The following is a 16,798-nucleotide window of genomic DNA, read 5'->3' on the forward strand; positions in this document are numbered from 1 at the left end:
AAATCAAACAGAGTCGATCTTAGCACAACCCCCATGGAGGTGTTGATTGGCTGGGCCTCAGCTTTCCGTATTTTCAGGAGGCCTGAACACTGAGGAACAAGCCCACAGTCTGCAGGAATAATATAAGGACCACAGACCACCGCTGGACTCTGAGGTGTGAGATGAGGACATTACGCAGAATCTCCCAGAAACTGGGGGAGAGCTTGCTTGCAGAAATGGTGCCACGAAGATAGATAAGAGAGTTAAGATTGGTGATAGACATGATAAATAGGTGATTGATAGATTAATAGATACATAGATGGTGGGTAGGTAGATAAAAAGATAGGTAGATGATAGATGATTGACAGGTCATTGATAGATTAGAGATAGATAGATAGATAGATAGATAGATAGATAGATAGATAGATGATAGATAGCCAGCCAGCCAAGTTGAGGGTACATAGCCCAAGGTTTCTGGGGTCTCTTGGAGTGACCCAGTTTCTAAAACAAAAGTCTCAGCGGACTGCCATTATTTTTTTTTTCTGATTTGTTTTATCCACAAGTTTTACAAAAATGTTAAAATGAAGTCTTTTATTTTGTCATATAATAATCGATTTTACTGAAAATATTTCCTGCCATCAAACCAGGAAATCCCCCAGGTGTACAGAAATCCATGTGTGACTCCACCCAGGGACAGGTCTGACTTCTGCCTTTGTAACAGAGATGTGCTGGCATCTCTGTTTAAAGGAAATCAGAAAGTTGATGTATTTGAAAACACTTTGGAGAGTGAGACTGGAGAACAGGTCATTTCTCTGCCTCTCCCAGCCGCGTCTCCCCCAGGGGTTAGAGGATAGACCACTTGTTGAAACTGAATCCATTTTACCAATGCCTCAAAATAACCACCCAAACTTCACCAAGGCACCCTTTGCAGGGAACAATGACTCGGGCTCTTGAAGAAGAGGACTCAGATGCAGCACCAGAGCCGAGGACTCCAGGGACAGCGTTAGAACGGCTCCCCATATAAGAGAAGCCAACGGGAAACAAAGCGCTGTCATTTGGGTAGCATTTTGCGTAGCAAAATGTGCCTCTGTGTGTGACAGTCACCCCTTTATTCGGGGACAGCCTCAAGGTCAAAACAACACGCTCTGTGATTCTTTAAATGAATGCACATGTACCTTGGCCATCGTCTTTGATAAATGGAAAACTACCCAAATGCAACGGTTTCTCTGCTCCTCTCCACCTCTCCTCCCGATCCCCAATTCCCGCTTGGATTAATTTCTCTCCCTTTGTTTTCTCATTCACGTCTCACCCTCCTTTTCTTTTCTTATCTTTTCTTTTCTTTTCTTTTCTTTTCTTTTTTTTTTTTTTTTTTTTTGATATTCATTTCTACTTGAGAAGACATGGGACTTCGGATCAAGTGCCTGCCACAATGTTTGTAAAATCCTGTTTCCCAAAGTGACACTAATGGTCTGTGGAACTTCTCTGGCCCTAATTACTTGGCGGTAGAAATCTCTGTGGGCTGCTTCTCCCGCAATCAGCTCGGCCCGTAATTACCACAGGCCAGAGCAGCTGAAGCCACGGGCTGGGAAGAGTGTGGCATGGGTCAGGCCGAACTGCCCGCTGCTGATTTCGCGTGTGCAAGGAAAGATAACAGAGAGGTGAAACATGGAGCAGGAAGGACCCACAGGTTCCACACAGTTTGAAAACCAAGGTCAATTTCTAGAAAAAGAGAATCCATTCCTGCAAAACTAACACCGTGATCCGTTTAGATCAAATCACCGAGTCTTAGATGGTTTTAGGTCAACTTGCCTAGAATGAGGTCTTGACATCGTGGCTCAAGAATTCTGCCCCGCAAGGAGAAGACATCAGGGGACACCAGAGGCCAATGTGCAAGACTTGGCCATGTCCGATTTGTGCTGCCACAGCACTTGACTTCTAACCTAAAAGATGCCAGACTTAGACTGAGTGACAAAGCTGGTTTGTAGAAGCCTCCATCACTCTGAAAATGTGGTGAGAAAGGTCCTGGAAGGGAAGAAACTAGTCTTCGCCGTGGCTCTGTCCACTACTTTGGGCTACTTTGGGCTATAATATTGCAAAAGCCAATTACAGGCACTGGATTTTCATCCCCTGTTTCTCTGAATTATGATTATTATTGAACTGATCTCAGCCCTGTTTCTCACAGCTTCCAGCAGCTGGAAGCACAAGTCCATTTTCAAAAGCTTTTAATTTGCCCTCTTTTAAAAGGTAGCACATACTGCATGATAAAGGACATTCCTTGCTGTATCCCCAGCACCTAGGACCGTGCTGGGCACACCGGAGGCATTTGGTACATATCTATTAAAAGTTGATTTAATGAAACAGAACAGAGCATGTTATGGGGTAATTTGCTTACAGGCTTTGGTTTTCTGACTAAATGTTCCAGTAATCATTCCATCACCAAATTCATCAACAAATATTCATGGAGAATCTGCTTCATGCCAATCTGGGACTCTGGGGCCACAGTGGTGAGCCAGACAGGCAACCAGCCTTGTTAAAGTCGCTGAAAACCATGGTCTCCACCCTTGAGCTGCTTATAATAGGGTGAGGGAACAGAACAGATCAGAAGCAATTAGAAAACAATTAAGTGTTAAATTATATGCCTCTGACTAGCCCAGGGTATTCTCAGAGGGAGAAGACACTAATGCAGTCATTGCTGTTTTCATGGAAGAGGTGGGTCTTTGGCTGGGCCTTGAAGAACACTCTGGATGTGGGCAGCAGAGCCAAGTGGCTAGAGTGGAATGTTCCCATCAGGAGCTAGCAACCTGGTAGCCACCCAAGGAAACTGAAGCCTTGAACATCAGTTATACACCAGACCGGAATCGCAGCGAGTTAAAGAGCTGGAAAATGTTCTAAGGGTTTAGTAGAGCTTGAAGTGGACCTAGAGACAATAGTCAGTTGCTGCTACCGAGGCTAATTTTCCCTCCTCTAAAATACCAGAACATGACCCTTTGGTTATTTCCTTCAGGCCACTCTGCTGGGGGAGAAGCTAGAGGCCTCCTCCAATTGCGGGCCCAGGCTGAACCACCTGGGATTTTCTTTCCTGACCACCCCTCTCCCCCCACCGCTCCAGTCTCTGCTTCAGTATCTCTGGGATGGGATCCAGGTATGGTTTTAAAGTTCCCCCAGGTGATTCTATTCATCAGCTTGGTTTAGGAACTACTCTCTTAGATTTATTTCAAAGGCATTCCCTTTCAGGATAAAAGGGAAGGCGTCTAATAGCCCGGGAAATACATACGACTTATATCTGCGAAACCTTGTAATAGGCGGCCTGCGAAGTAACGGGGGAAAGAATTCAGTCCAACACATTCTACTTCCTTGACCTCCTAAATGAGTCCAAATGGTCAAAATGTGGCTAAAATGAATTACGTGTTGCTTGTATGGCAGAGGCACAGCCTGATGAAGGAAAATGAGAGATTTTCTTTTTATCTAAAATATTAGGAAGATGAAGCTGTGAGCAAATGGGAGTGGAACTAGATTAATGTACTCACTTTCCTTATTTGGCTATGTCAGTTTGTGCCTCCACCTCCAGAAAAATGTCCGTTGGTGTGTCCACTGGTGTGTCTCCAATTCCAGAAAAGTGTTCCAAGCCTAAAAATCAGGAGCAGCGTCTCTCTTTGGTCACCGCACTGCGTGGAGAACGGTGCCGCGTCTGTCAGTGTTGAGAGGATGATTTCGGCCCTCGTCTGCCGTGTTCCGTGTCTCCGTCTCCCCATTTTTTAATAGGCGATGCTTATGAATGTTTCAAGATGTGTTCCTCCTCTTAGATCACCTAGCAAATCCCTGGTTCTATTTTCTTTTATGTAGCTAATTTATACTCTGCATTGGGGGTTGGTTTGCATTTTTCTCTCTTTGTCTGGCTGTTCAATTCCTGTTGCTATCAATGGGAGTTATGTGCTCAAATTGAAGGCTTAAAATCTACCTGCAAATTTTTTCTTGGCCGACACACGTATGCACACCACACACACACACACACACACACACACACACACACACACACGATCCTCCTCTTCCCACTGTGTTCTTGACCCTTGCTTAATCCAAGACACCAGCGTTCAATTTATTTGTGATATTTCTAAAATCTGACTGAGGTTCCCCGGGGTCACCCCCGCATGCGGAAATTAACTAGTTTCTCCCATTCTGCAGCAGTACTGGTTTCAGAGGTCTTAGTGGCTCAGAGGACGTACTTATTCTCTGTAGACCTAACTGTATGACCTAGTTTATTATGCGTTCAGGATTAGTTCTGAATCGCTGGGAGCAAATCTCAATGTATTCATTATTTTCTGCTTAGAGCAGGTTATCACGCGATGGCACCCAATTCTTGCCTGGAATTTGTCTCTACATTGTTTTAACAAATAACCAGCCCGATAATTATCGCGGAGTTAGAGTAACACAGAACAGAGGAGACGGTGCGAGCACACACACCAAAAACCTCGACTGTGAATATTTCACATCGATATCGCTATGATGTCATTGCAATTTTAGCATCTACTTTAATGATAGACTAGGACTCAAGATTTACTTCCACAAAAACTGATAAGTGCAAAAGGTAAGGCACAAGCACCAGGTCTAATTATATCTACAGTCAGGTTACATTAGTCACAATCCTACAGGAGAAGAAACATCACACTCATCATTAAGCTGACAAGCTAGACTCCGTCTCCCTCATATATGTGCCTTAGAAGGTTCAGAGCATTCTTGGCTGTTCGAATTCTTCTTTGTGGCCTCAAATATAGACTTTTTTCCAGAGCTGCCTATGCTAGATCATTCTGATGAGTTGGCACAGACATCAGAGGCCCTTTCTGGAGGTGACTTGGTGGCTTTATTCACTCAGTGAGCATGTATTGAGTAGGCACATTGTGCGGGGAACCTTGCAAGTGGCTGAGGGTACACGGTTCCTAGTCCCATGAAGGCCCAGGCTAGCAAGGGAGACTCAGGAAAATCAAGTAATGACAGATGCATGTATGACCAGAAGTTGTGCTGAGTGTCAGCACAAATGAGCTGCTCTCTGAGCCAGGCGACAGGACACCTGGCCTAGGCTGAGGGTCCGGGAAGGTGTGAACAAGACAGGGCTGTGCCTGAGCTCAGACACGGGGGACGGACAGGATCAGGAAAGGCGTAGGAGCAGCATGGGCAAAGAGCAGGTGGCGTAGGCACACGGCCCTGTGATGTGATAGGCAAAGAAGACAGGTGTGGCCCGAGCAGGGGCTGCCAGGACAGGTGCAGCTGGGGATCTCACATGATGGAGCCTTGGGAGCCCCCTTCAAGGACTCCATCTTTATCCAAAAGGCAACTGAAGGGGTGCCTTGGTGGCTCAGTCAGTTAAGCGGCTGCCTTTGGCTCAGGTCGTGATCCCAGTGTCCTCGGATGGAGTCCCGCGTCAGAGTCCCTGCTCAGCACGGAGCCTGCTTCTCCCTCTCCCTCTGCTGCTCCCCCGGCTTGTGCTCTCTCTCTCTCTATCAAATAAATAAAAATCTTTTAAAAAAATGCAACTGGAACCTATCGAACGTTCTAAGAAGGGGTGACACAATCGGATTTACACACAGGAAGAATGTTTAGGTGGCAATGTGAGGAAACCACCGAAGAAGTACAAAAGCAGAGGAAGACAGGGAGACTACTTAGGGAGGCAGCTTAGCCATGAGCAGTTGGTATCCGACTAGAAAAGGGGATGAAGGGCAGCTGGAAATAAGGGGACTGATGCAAGAGTTATACAGGAGGTAGAAGCACAGGACTAATCAGATGTCAGGAGTGGGGGGGTCACTAAGAACTCCTACACTTTTTTTTTTTTAAAGATTTTTTTTTTTTTTATTTGACAGAGATAGACAGCCAGCGAGAGAGGGAACACAGCAGGGGGAGTGGGAGAGGAAGAAGCAGGCTCCCAGCGGAGGAGCCCGATGTGGGACTCAATCCCGGAATGCCGGGATCACGCCCTGAGCCAAAGGCAGACGCCTAACGACTGCGCTACCCAGGCGCCCCAGAACTCCTACACTTTTGACTTGCGTAATGTGAGGGATGGCGTGTCCTTGGCTAGAAGTGGACCAGACTTGAGGGATGGGGTGGCAGTGAAGCATCTGAGTGGTGATGTTGGGCAGCCACTTGGGAGACACACAGAAGAGAGATGTGGACCAGAAGACACCTGGAATTCATAATCTAGCTGATCACTGACGTCACGGGCATGAACAAGTAAGCCAAGAGAGAGAATGGAAGGAACCTCGGGTTTCTGGAAAAACGATTCTGCAATGTAGAAATGATATGAGTCATGGAACTTCAAATCAACCTTCCTAAATTTCATATTCACACCAATTCGTTGTTCTACGCAATCCGTCTATGATTTTCACAGCTAAATTTAAGGGTCATTGCTATTTCTTCATTGGAGAAACCTTAGGAAAGAGGCTTAGTTATGGCAGACCACCAATCACACAGGATTCCAATTTTTTGAAAGTCATTTATCACAAAGTTTTGGTCAAATATGCTTACTCGTGCCCTGGTCCATTCTGAGCGATCAGGCTGACGCAGCGAAGTGGGAGGCCGGCTCAGTGTCTGCTAGGATTAAGATGGAACGGGCCCCAGAGTTTTATTTTCATGGCTCTCTTATACAAAATCAAAGGAGCATGCTCCAGTCTCTCTGCTCATTTATCTTGCTCACTAATTTTATTAACCTCTATCAAGCAAGTCCAGGATACATGTGATCTTGGGGCAAAGATCTTTATTTTTCTTTATCAGCCCCCTGAGAACATGTTGATTGAGGTACAGTATAATTATCAGTCCATTAGCTCACCAGCCAACTTTTTGTTCTAGTTAACAAATGCAAATTCAGGTTCTTGAACACTCTTGAAAAGCATTTCTACCTTCCTCTCTCTTCCCAGATAGAGTTTTCTATCATCAGATTGCTGTGTAATCTGCATGTTTCTAACTGGTAGACCAGCAGTCAGAATTTCCCAGTGCACCAGTCACTACCAACTTTTGGCCCGTAGGGGCTCACATCAGGCTGGGAGTGGAAAAGATGTGAAGAGGCAGATATTACTCCCTAAAGCAGAGCATCCCAGTGGGTAACACTGCGCCGAAAGTGGTGGAACATAAGATATTTACAATCACATCGTGGATTTGAACTTCCAAAACCTGGTAGCCCAGAAGTTGCTGCTGGACTTCCAAGGAAGCCATCTGCAATCCTGATAACTAGATTTACACAGACTACAATTTACAGTCCTTCAGAAATCCTTTCGATTTCTTCAATGCCCTGTGGTTCCTCTCTTATCTCCAGATGTGTCACCTGCTTCTCTGTCCAGGATTCTCTTTCCCCTTGTCTTTCCTCTTGTTGGAACTCAATCTTACTCCTCCAGCCTCAGCTCTCACTTTCCCGAACCTCTCTTGGGCCCCCTCATTCTTTAAAGCTCCTCCCACACTGTTTCCATGGTACCTTCCGCTCCCCTCGTCCTAACGTACGCTTCATTATGAATGTGTTCTAACTTCAGTGTATTCCCTCTATGCCGAAAGGTCTGGGTCAGCCCCCCACAGGACCACACGGTCTATGCCTCTTGCATAGTGCCATTTGGGAAATACATGAAGGAACAAATTAAATCACCAAAAGACCCTGCCAGGATGAAGAACCCTGGGTATATGGCCAAGAGGGAACCAAGCAGGCCAGGCCATCTAAGATGAGACCGTGACTATACCTCTGACCATAGTAAAGGGGAGAGGACCACGGACTGGGTATGGGGTGGCCCCATAGGACTGGTAGGCTGCATCCCAGGGAAGCCGAAGCTACAGTCGACACGCCGAGACCTCTGGGTGCCAGAAGCACAGCTCAGCACAGCTCAGAGCTGGATAGATGGCCTTACTGTTGGTAAGAAGCAAAGCCTACATCAGAGCCTTGGGTCCAGTTCACTGATTTGGAAGGTGGTCCCAGGAAGAAGGAGGGAGGGAGACAGGAAGGAAGGCAACGCCACTAAAGGTGAGGTACTGCAGGTTACCGCTATGACAGCTGGCCCCCGAGGAATAATGGATGAGTGTCCCAGTCGTGCCTCTGAAGGACGCGGGGCTCCCATTGGCTGAGGCACGCCGCAGGGCACGTGACCTCTCCCACAGCGCTAAACGGTGCTGGAACATACTTGGCAAATTCCCACAGCTTCCAGGAGGCAGGCAAGTAGACAGGCACTCAGGCACTCGAGGCAGGACCCTGTGTCTTGCCCAAGGGTCTGTTGTGGCTACGCACACGATCAAGGCTACGATCAGCTCATTTTGGGGGGTGTACAGGACACTTCAGCACTCTTGAGCCTCAGTTTCCCCATCTATAAAGTCAGGGTGAGAGTAATACCTAACTCTGAGGGTTGTTGCCAGGATAAAAGAGAATATGTTATAAGGAAACGCGTAATGTGCCCTAACACACTTTCCAAACGTAAAGGATGAAACTTGAAGGTGGGAAATCGGTTCTTTTTGCCAGTAAAACGTAAAATGGTACAACCCCTGCAGGGGAGTTTGGCAGTATTGAGCAAAATTACGTATGTCTTTGCCCTTTGGAGCTGCAATCCCACTTCTAGGAATTCATTCCAAAGATCAGTTGGCAAAAATATTTTTTAAAAAAAATATGAAGAGACAAATGCACGTAACTACTTTTTAAATACCTGAATTTTTAAAAAACAAAACCGTATTGAAACAAACTTAACTCCATACCCTCTTGATGGCATAACCACACAAACAGAAGCTATCCCAGCAAACTTTGAGCCACCATTATTTTCTTGTAGATCTCTGATGGGATATACCCTGAGCGCAAGGACTGGAAAAGAAAAAAACGACCCAGACTGTTTTCAATAAACCCTGTTGTACTGAGATTAAGCATGTGTATTGTCGGATAAGGCAACTTCAGCATGGAAGAAAGGAAAGTCATCTACAAGCCAATGGGATTAAGTAAAAACCTCATAGTTCTAATATGAATGTATCAGTATAAACTCATGACACATTCAAATAAAATGTGTAATTCCTGGCCTTGACCACTGAAAAGGCAGGAACGCATACCTTGGTAGCTTCTAAACACCGTCTCCTAGTAAAAGGAACCTGAGTTCCTTGGAGAAACGGCAAGTAACACGTCAGAGGAAGGACATGTATGAGAGAAGCCAGGACCATCTTGTCACATAAGGAACTAGAGAACTATCAGAGACCAAGGTATCAAGTCGTATAATCCATTGAAACCCCCGCCCCCCGCCCCCGTAAGGGAACAGTTTGAGCACCAGTAAGAGTACTAAACGTAACAGATTGAAACACATAAAATTTTTTTTCATAATAGTGCTTAAAGAAAAACTCATTGGTTCACACTGGAGGTGTTAGGGAACCAATCCAAAACTTTAGAAAAATTTGGTAAATCAAGTGAAAGAATCAGCATTTATCCTTTCTTTCCTGAATGACCAATACCCCTGAATAACGAAAGGGTCGATGAGAGGAATTTTTTTATATACAGCTGTGTCAGCTAGCAAATGAAGAATGACAGAACACCACCATTCTCCAACTTCTAAAAAAAAAAAAAGAATGGATGAATGAACAACTGGAATTTGAAACTAACACACCATACCATTTACATTAGCAACCAGGAAAATGTAATAGAAACAAATCTAGTGTAATATGCACAGGAACCATAGGAGGAAAGCTACGAAACTCCAATGACAGAAATCAAAGAAAATCTAAAATAGATGAGAGATCATTTAGGTCCACAGGCGAGAAGAATCAAATAATATTAAGTCAATTCTTCCCAGCCTGATCTATAGATTCAATGTGATCCCAGTCAAAATTTCTGCAAGTTATTTTGGGGATATTGAAAAACTCATGCTCGAGGTTGTGTGGAAAGGTGAAAGGCCCGGGGTAGCTAAGAGAGTCCTGCAGAAGAACAAAGTGGGAGGACTGATGTACCCGGATTTCAAGATGTGCTAGAATCAAGTAACCAAGATGGTGCAGTCCCGGGGAGAAAATAGACAAACAGATCAATAAAACAGAATACAGTGTCCAGAGATAGAAGCACATAAATACAGTTAGTTGATCTTTGACAAAGGGGCAAAAACAACTCTGTGAAGATCGGAGTCTTTTCCACAAATTATACTGAGAAATGACTGGACATCCACATGCCAAAGAATGAGCCCAGAACTTACACCTGTCATAGAAATGAGCTCAAATTGGATTCTTTTTTTTTTTTAAGATTTTATTTATTTATTCGACAGAGATAGAGACAGCCAGCGAGAGAGGGAACACAAGCAGGAGGAGTGGGAGAGGAAGAAGCAGGCTCATAGCGGAGGAGCCTGATGTGGGGCTCGATCCCATAACGCCGGGATCATGCCCTGAGCCGAAGGCAGACGCTTAACCGCTGTGCCACCCAGGCGCCCCTCAAATTAGATTCTGATTCCAAATGTAAAATGTGGAATTATGAAACTCCTAGAAGACGACAAAGGAGAAAATCTAAACAATCTCGGGTTTGATGATGAGTTTTTAGATACCACGCTAAAAGCAGGCTCCATGGGGGGAAAAGTCAATAAGCAGGACTTTATTAAATTAAAAACTTCAGCTCTGCAAGAAAGACATTGTTAAGAGAATGAAAACATAAGCCATACGCTGGGAAGAAATATTTGCAAAATATGTATCTGATAAAGGACTGGTATCTAAAACACATAAAGAACTCTTAAAACACAACAATAAGAAAACAAACGATCTGCTTTAAAAATGGGCAAAAGATCTGAACAGACACCACACCAAAGAAGAGACAGGGACGGCAGACAGGGGTATGCAAAGATGCTCTACGCCGTCTCATTTGAGAATCACAAACTAAACCAACAGTGAGATTTCACTACACTTCTACTAGAACGACCCACACCCAAACAACCGATGAGTTCAAAAGCTAGCCAGCAGATGGGACAGCAGGCACTCTCCTTCACTGCCGGTGGGAATGCGAAAATGGGCCGGCACTTGGGAAGACGGCTTGGCACTTACTTAAATGTTAAGCGTATTCTTACCACATGACTCACCCACGTGCTCCTTGGTATCTGCCCACGTGAGCTGCAAACTTACAACCACACAAAAACCTGCGCACAAATATTGATAGCAATGTCCTTCATAATCACCCCAAACCGGAATCTTTAGTAGTTGAGTGGGTAAACAAACTGTGCTACATCCATACAACGGAATATTAGGAAGCCATAAAAGGAATGAGCTATCGAACCGCAGGGAGACATGGAAAAAACACATGCATGTTGCTAAATGAAAGAGGCCAATCTGAAAAGGTTGTATGAGTCCAACGGTGTGACATTCTGGAAAAGACCAAACTATGGAGACAGTAAAAAGACGAGTGGTTGCCAGGGGTGCAGAGGGGCAGGGGTGGATAGAGAGGTGCCGCCCCGAGGATTTTTAAGGCAGTGAAACTATTCTTCATGACCCTCTAATGGTGGGTCCATGTCATCACGGCATTTGTCAAAACCATAGAATTGTACAAAACAAAGAGTGACTCTTAATGTAAATTGTGGGCTAAATAGGAATATATCAATACTGGTTCATCAATGGTAACAAACGTTCCACACTAAAGCAAGATGTTAATAATAGGGAAACTGGGGGGTGGGAGGCAAGTAGGGGGCGTATGGGAACTCTCTGTACTAATGGCTCAATTATTCTGTAAATCTAAACCTTTTTTCAATACATAGTCTTTTTTAAAAAGTAAGAATTGATCTAGGCAATAATCGTCAATAGTTGCTAACACACAAAATAAGAAACAGCCACACGTTACGTACCCCCAGACGGAAGAACACAATACCGCCCACAGAGTAACCTTAGCGAAAAAAACGAACCAAAAACAAAAGAAAACTTGAATCTCATCAAGCTCTTACCTCTCACTTCCAAATGGCAGAAAACACCACTGCATTGTAGGAAATTTGGAACAAAGAAATATGTCCAATAACGACACAGGGGTGCAATCAGAAATACAGACTATAGGAAACCCTGAAGAACAAAACACAATTTCTTCAACAAATCGCTTGTAAAGAAAAACAAGACAGATAGAAAAGAACTCGTAGATAAAGAGGCTTAGGGGACCGATCAAGCAATTGCCATTTAAGGATGTCGTCTAGATTCCAGCCCAACAAACAAGCTGTAGGGAAGAAAACACAAAACCTGTAATCATACACCTTTATGAGACAGCTGGAAAAACTGAATACTAATTGGATATTTTATGATATTAAGGAGTTATCGTCAATATTTTCAGATGTGATAATGGCATTGTGCGTTTATGTTTCAAATCAGAGTCCTCTTCTAGAGATAAATACTGAAGTATGGATATGGATGAAATAATTTGTTGATTAGAGGTTTGCTTCCAAGACTGCAGCAGGGAGGAAAAAGGGATAGGAGGATAGGTAAAACAGGATCAACCGGGTGTTAGTTTTTGGGGAAAATGGGTGCATGATGGCTGCAGGGAATCCTTACCTCACTTCAGGGTCAGAAAACCAACTCTTTTTGCCCTGCCGATGAGCAGAGAATGACCTTGACATTTTTAGGTGTCAGAGGTGACCTTGACATGTTAGAGAAAAATTAAAAGAAGGATATATCATAAGATGTGAAAATGAGATGAAACTCAAATGTTAGTGTCCACAGATCAAGTTCTATTTGGACACCACAGTGTCACCATTTACGCGCTGTCCGCGGCTACCCTTGTCCTCTAACAGCCGAGCTGAGTTATAGACGCAAAGGAAAATACGGCTGTCCATCGAATCTTTTTTCGAAGAACTCCCCACTTTGGCCATTTGGTGAAACACGCCCCATGCCTCATCTGTCCTCTTGGATGCCTCCTGCTCTGCCACTCAGAAGGTGTCTATTACATCGTGAAATAATATTTTTCACTGAATTAATTTTGACCTTAAGTACGGTGTCGAAATTGCAGCATTAGCACATATATGGCTTGGCAGCCCCGGCTGGATTCTCATATTAAATTCTCTACCCCGAGCCATTCTTTGAAGATCTGCACCCAGGCTGATATTCAAGCAAATGAAACTGTATATTAAAGCTACGTACATTTTACGTGACCCATGGCAGCTGTATACTGGAAGATTGGTGGGACTCTCGTGAAAGCCTGCCAATTTAGACCCATTACTTGTGATTCTGAATTCTTCCATTGCAGGTGCCTGCGCGGCTCCCGGGTAGCTGCCGCGCATTTCTGCTGAAGTCAGGCAAACCAGCCAAATGACCCACTAGGATACCCCGCCTCGGATTCCAGCCTCTGCTCCACGGCCGGCTCCACAAATCCTTCTTGTCGGTGCTCATGACAAATCCAGTCCTTCAGGATGGGGCTCTGGGAAGTTAATTGGGTGGGGAAGAGAAATGCTGTGCCTTCAGAAAAGAGCCGCAGGATGGAGCCCTGCACACCTGCTTGGTGGCCGGCGTGTGCCCTGGGGTGGCCGCCTGTCACCAGCGATGTGGCTCTCGCGGCAGCGAATGGTTTGGACTGCTGTGTGAGTGATCCTAAGGGCAGAGTGCGGCCGCTGCCAGCTGGTGTCAGAGGGAATGTCGGGGCAGGCCTGGGTGGTGCCCTGGCATGGCCTCTGTCACCCCCTGGCAGGGCCCGCTCACCTGGCAGCACGCCCGAGGCGGGAGGTTCCACGGCCGCTCTGCACTGCGCCCAGGGAATCACTGGACTGTTTTCCCCAGTAGGTTCCTCCCCACGGATGCTGGCTTCACGCCCGTGCTCTGGGAGGCTGGTGCTGGTCTGTGTGTGTGCCTGTGCTTCCTCTGAGCCCAGAAGCACGGGCTGTGAAGGTTCCTGGCAGCTCCTGGCTGCCTTGGCTCCTTGGGGAATGAGGATGGAAAGCTCCAGCAGCCACGACCAGGTCCAGTTACCCAACAAGCCTGGCTCCCGCCCATGGTGTGTCAGGAAGCTATCGTCTGCGTCTGCTGCCAGCTTCCCTCCGCTGGGAAGTAGAGGAGGCGGAGAAAATGAAGCCCCGCGGGGCTTTGCTCAGCCTTGAGCAGACGGAGGGCAAAACTGGAAAGAGGCTATCTAGAAAATGTCCATAATGTCTGGATGAAGTTGGTGGTGGGCCCTTTCATTCAAAAAGGCCAGGAAGCAGTGAGAGACTGAAATGAGAATAAAAGTCAAAATTCTCACCATGGCCCAGGCCCCGCTTCATGCCACCTGTTTCCTCCTACCTCGCATCATGGCACTTTCTCTCATACTTGTCTCATACTGGCTTGTGCGGTGGCTCAAGCCTCAGGCATATACAGCCTCACGGCCTCAGGGCCTTTGCACGTGCTGCTCCCTCTACCTGGAGTGCTTCATGCTCTCCTTCTGCATGCTCTGCTCTCTTCCAGTCCTAACCTCCACCCCGACCCTGCTTGGAGCCCACCCCTTCTCTTCCATTGAGCCTTAGGGGAGAGCACCCCTGGCCTGCTCCTTACACTCCCCCTCAGATATTCTGTCTCAGCCTTTATGTTGTTGTTGTTTTACTCCAGCAGAGCCTCTGATACAACTTAACAGTTTTCTCACTTATTATTCTACTTACTCATTTTTGTTTCTGTCACAACTTGATTAATTCCCTTTGGGACAAATACGACGTCTAACTTGTTTTCTACGGTATACGCAGACCTAGTACAGTGTGCCTGGACAGAGTAGGTGCTCACTAAATGTTTACTAAATGAAGGGATGACGGATTCGGTGGTCACTGCATTCAGTTTTCCTTCGCGTTCTTGGTTCCCTCTATAGATTGTCGAAGGGATGTTCTCAGGGTTCAGTTGTTCCTCCTGTGCATTTTCCAAGCCCTTTCGTTTCTCCCCCCCTTGTGTTTGGTCTTTTGGTCATTTTGATGCTTATGAACAAGACGTACCGTAGAGTGGGCAGAAGGAGTGGTGGGGAAGGTCCTCGAAACGGTCAGTTGCCCTGTGAGCTGGGCCGGGGCCCTCACCGCACTCCCTGTCCTTGGAATGTGGGCTCTGCCTGCCTTCCCCGCTCCCAGAGGCCACCCCAGGGACACAGCCTTGAGAGAGCGGTGGGGTGATGAGCGCCCCTGCACAGCACAGGTGTCTGAACCCAGTGAAGGCCTTTCGAGAAATTTTAAAGGTTTGCGGCCGCAGGGATCCACTCATCTCGCTGCTGCCCAAGACAAGCCTCAGAAGTAGGTTCCCTTTGCTTCTTAAACTGTCCCTACTGACCTGCAGTCAGTCTCTCCCTGCCGTCCGTGTTCGGAGGCCAGTTCCGATGTCACCTGGGAAGTCCCCACCCCCAGCAGGTTACAAACCAACAAGGAGTCATTGGGTTTTTTTAACGGATCCCACCCAAGACTTGGTCCGACCAGAGTCTAATTATGGACTAAACTATCATTTGGAGATTATTTAATGTTTCAATTATCCATGAGATTTCTGTCCACTCAGAGCAGGCATTTGCATGGGTCCGAATAGGTTAACTGTACGCATAGCCCCCAAATCTCAGAAGCTTAAATTGATGCAGAGCCCAATATGAATGTTCTGGATTGCACAGTCCTCCTCCAAGGAGTGATTCAAGGATCCTTTTGTCGTGTGACATTTCATCTTCAACACCTGGTGGGCAGGAGAGCAGGGGAGACACCTGGACACCCCCCACCTTGGTCAGTAGTGACACACAGAGCTTACACTCAGTCATTCACCAGACAGTCACAAGGCCCCACAGTGACACAGGGTCTGGCATGGCGGACGGGAGATGGAAACCCTGGTGGGCAGCCTCTCCCGGCAACAGCTCTCGCAAAGGGAGCATGAGGGTCCCCGCCACAGCAGTAGGCCGCGGGCTGTCGGAAAGAATACCCCAATGCGTCCACATCACCCCCTCTCATGCCCTGTTGGAAGAACCAAGTGCCTGACAAACTCCAGAGGACCGCCCGCAGAGCTGGGCAGGGCGCTGGCCCTGTTTAAGAGCGCCAGAAGGACATCTCACATACCTTCTGTTTCCCTTGTCCTCTGCGTCACTCTTCCTGGCCCTTCTCTGTAAGGCCCTGGCAGGCCATAGTGACCCCACGTGGCCCTGCCTCCCTCACTCAGCATCCTAGCCTAGCCTAGCCTTCCGATTCGGATAGATCCTAACGTCCAGGCCTGTCGTCCCCAAGAGAGCTCCCTTTAGTAAATGATCCTCCTCCTCTCTCTCTCTCTCTCTCTCTCTCTCTCTCCTTTCTTAGCTTGGCTTCTAATTGGGTGCCAGGAAGAGAGCAGTCCTCCTAGATCTACTCTCAGTCATAAAGGACGGACAGCACCCCCTCTGTGACACTTGCCTTTGAAGCAGGAGGTTGGTGGCAGACAGACGTGCGCAGACAGAACGGCAGGCAGCTCGCCAAGCCCGAGGGAACCCCTTCAGGCTGCCAGCGGGGACAGTCATCCACTGTGGTGAGGAGGTCCCTCAAATAGCAACAGGTAGTTGTCCTTGCTTTAAAATAGAAGTTGTGTCACTATTCCGGGATGGTGAGGCCAGCGGACCAGGAGACCGCCGCATTGGAAAGACTGTCTGTGACTCTCAGTTCCCAAGAGGAGGGCCCCCCTGGGAAGCACTGTGGTTTTTCCACAGGGCGGGATGGGCAAGACAGGGTAAGCAGGCTTAGCATGGGCTCCTTTGAATCATTTTGCTGGGCTTTGGGGCACAGGCTGTCCCTAGTTGTCTGGTACCGGCCCTGGGGTGATTGATTCATCAGGACGGGGGAGCAGTGGCCCAGGGTGCGACAGCCTGAGAGATAAAAGAGGCGGGTAGGGTGTGGGCTCTGGATTGGGTTGGCTAGTATTTGAAAAGCAGGCTCAGGGCAAGCTGTTGACTATTTCT

The sequence above is a fragment of the Ursus americanus genome, chromosome 10 (assembly GCF_024610735.1).
Source record: "Ursus americanus isolate L20-20 chromosome 10, mUrsAme1.1.p, whole genome shotgun sequence".
NCBI lineage: Eukaryota > Metazoa > Chordata > Mammalia > Carnivora > Ursidae > Ursus > Ursus americanus.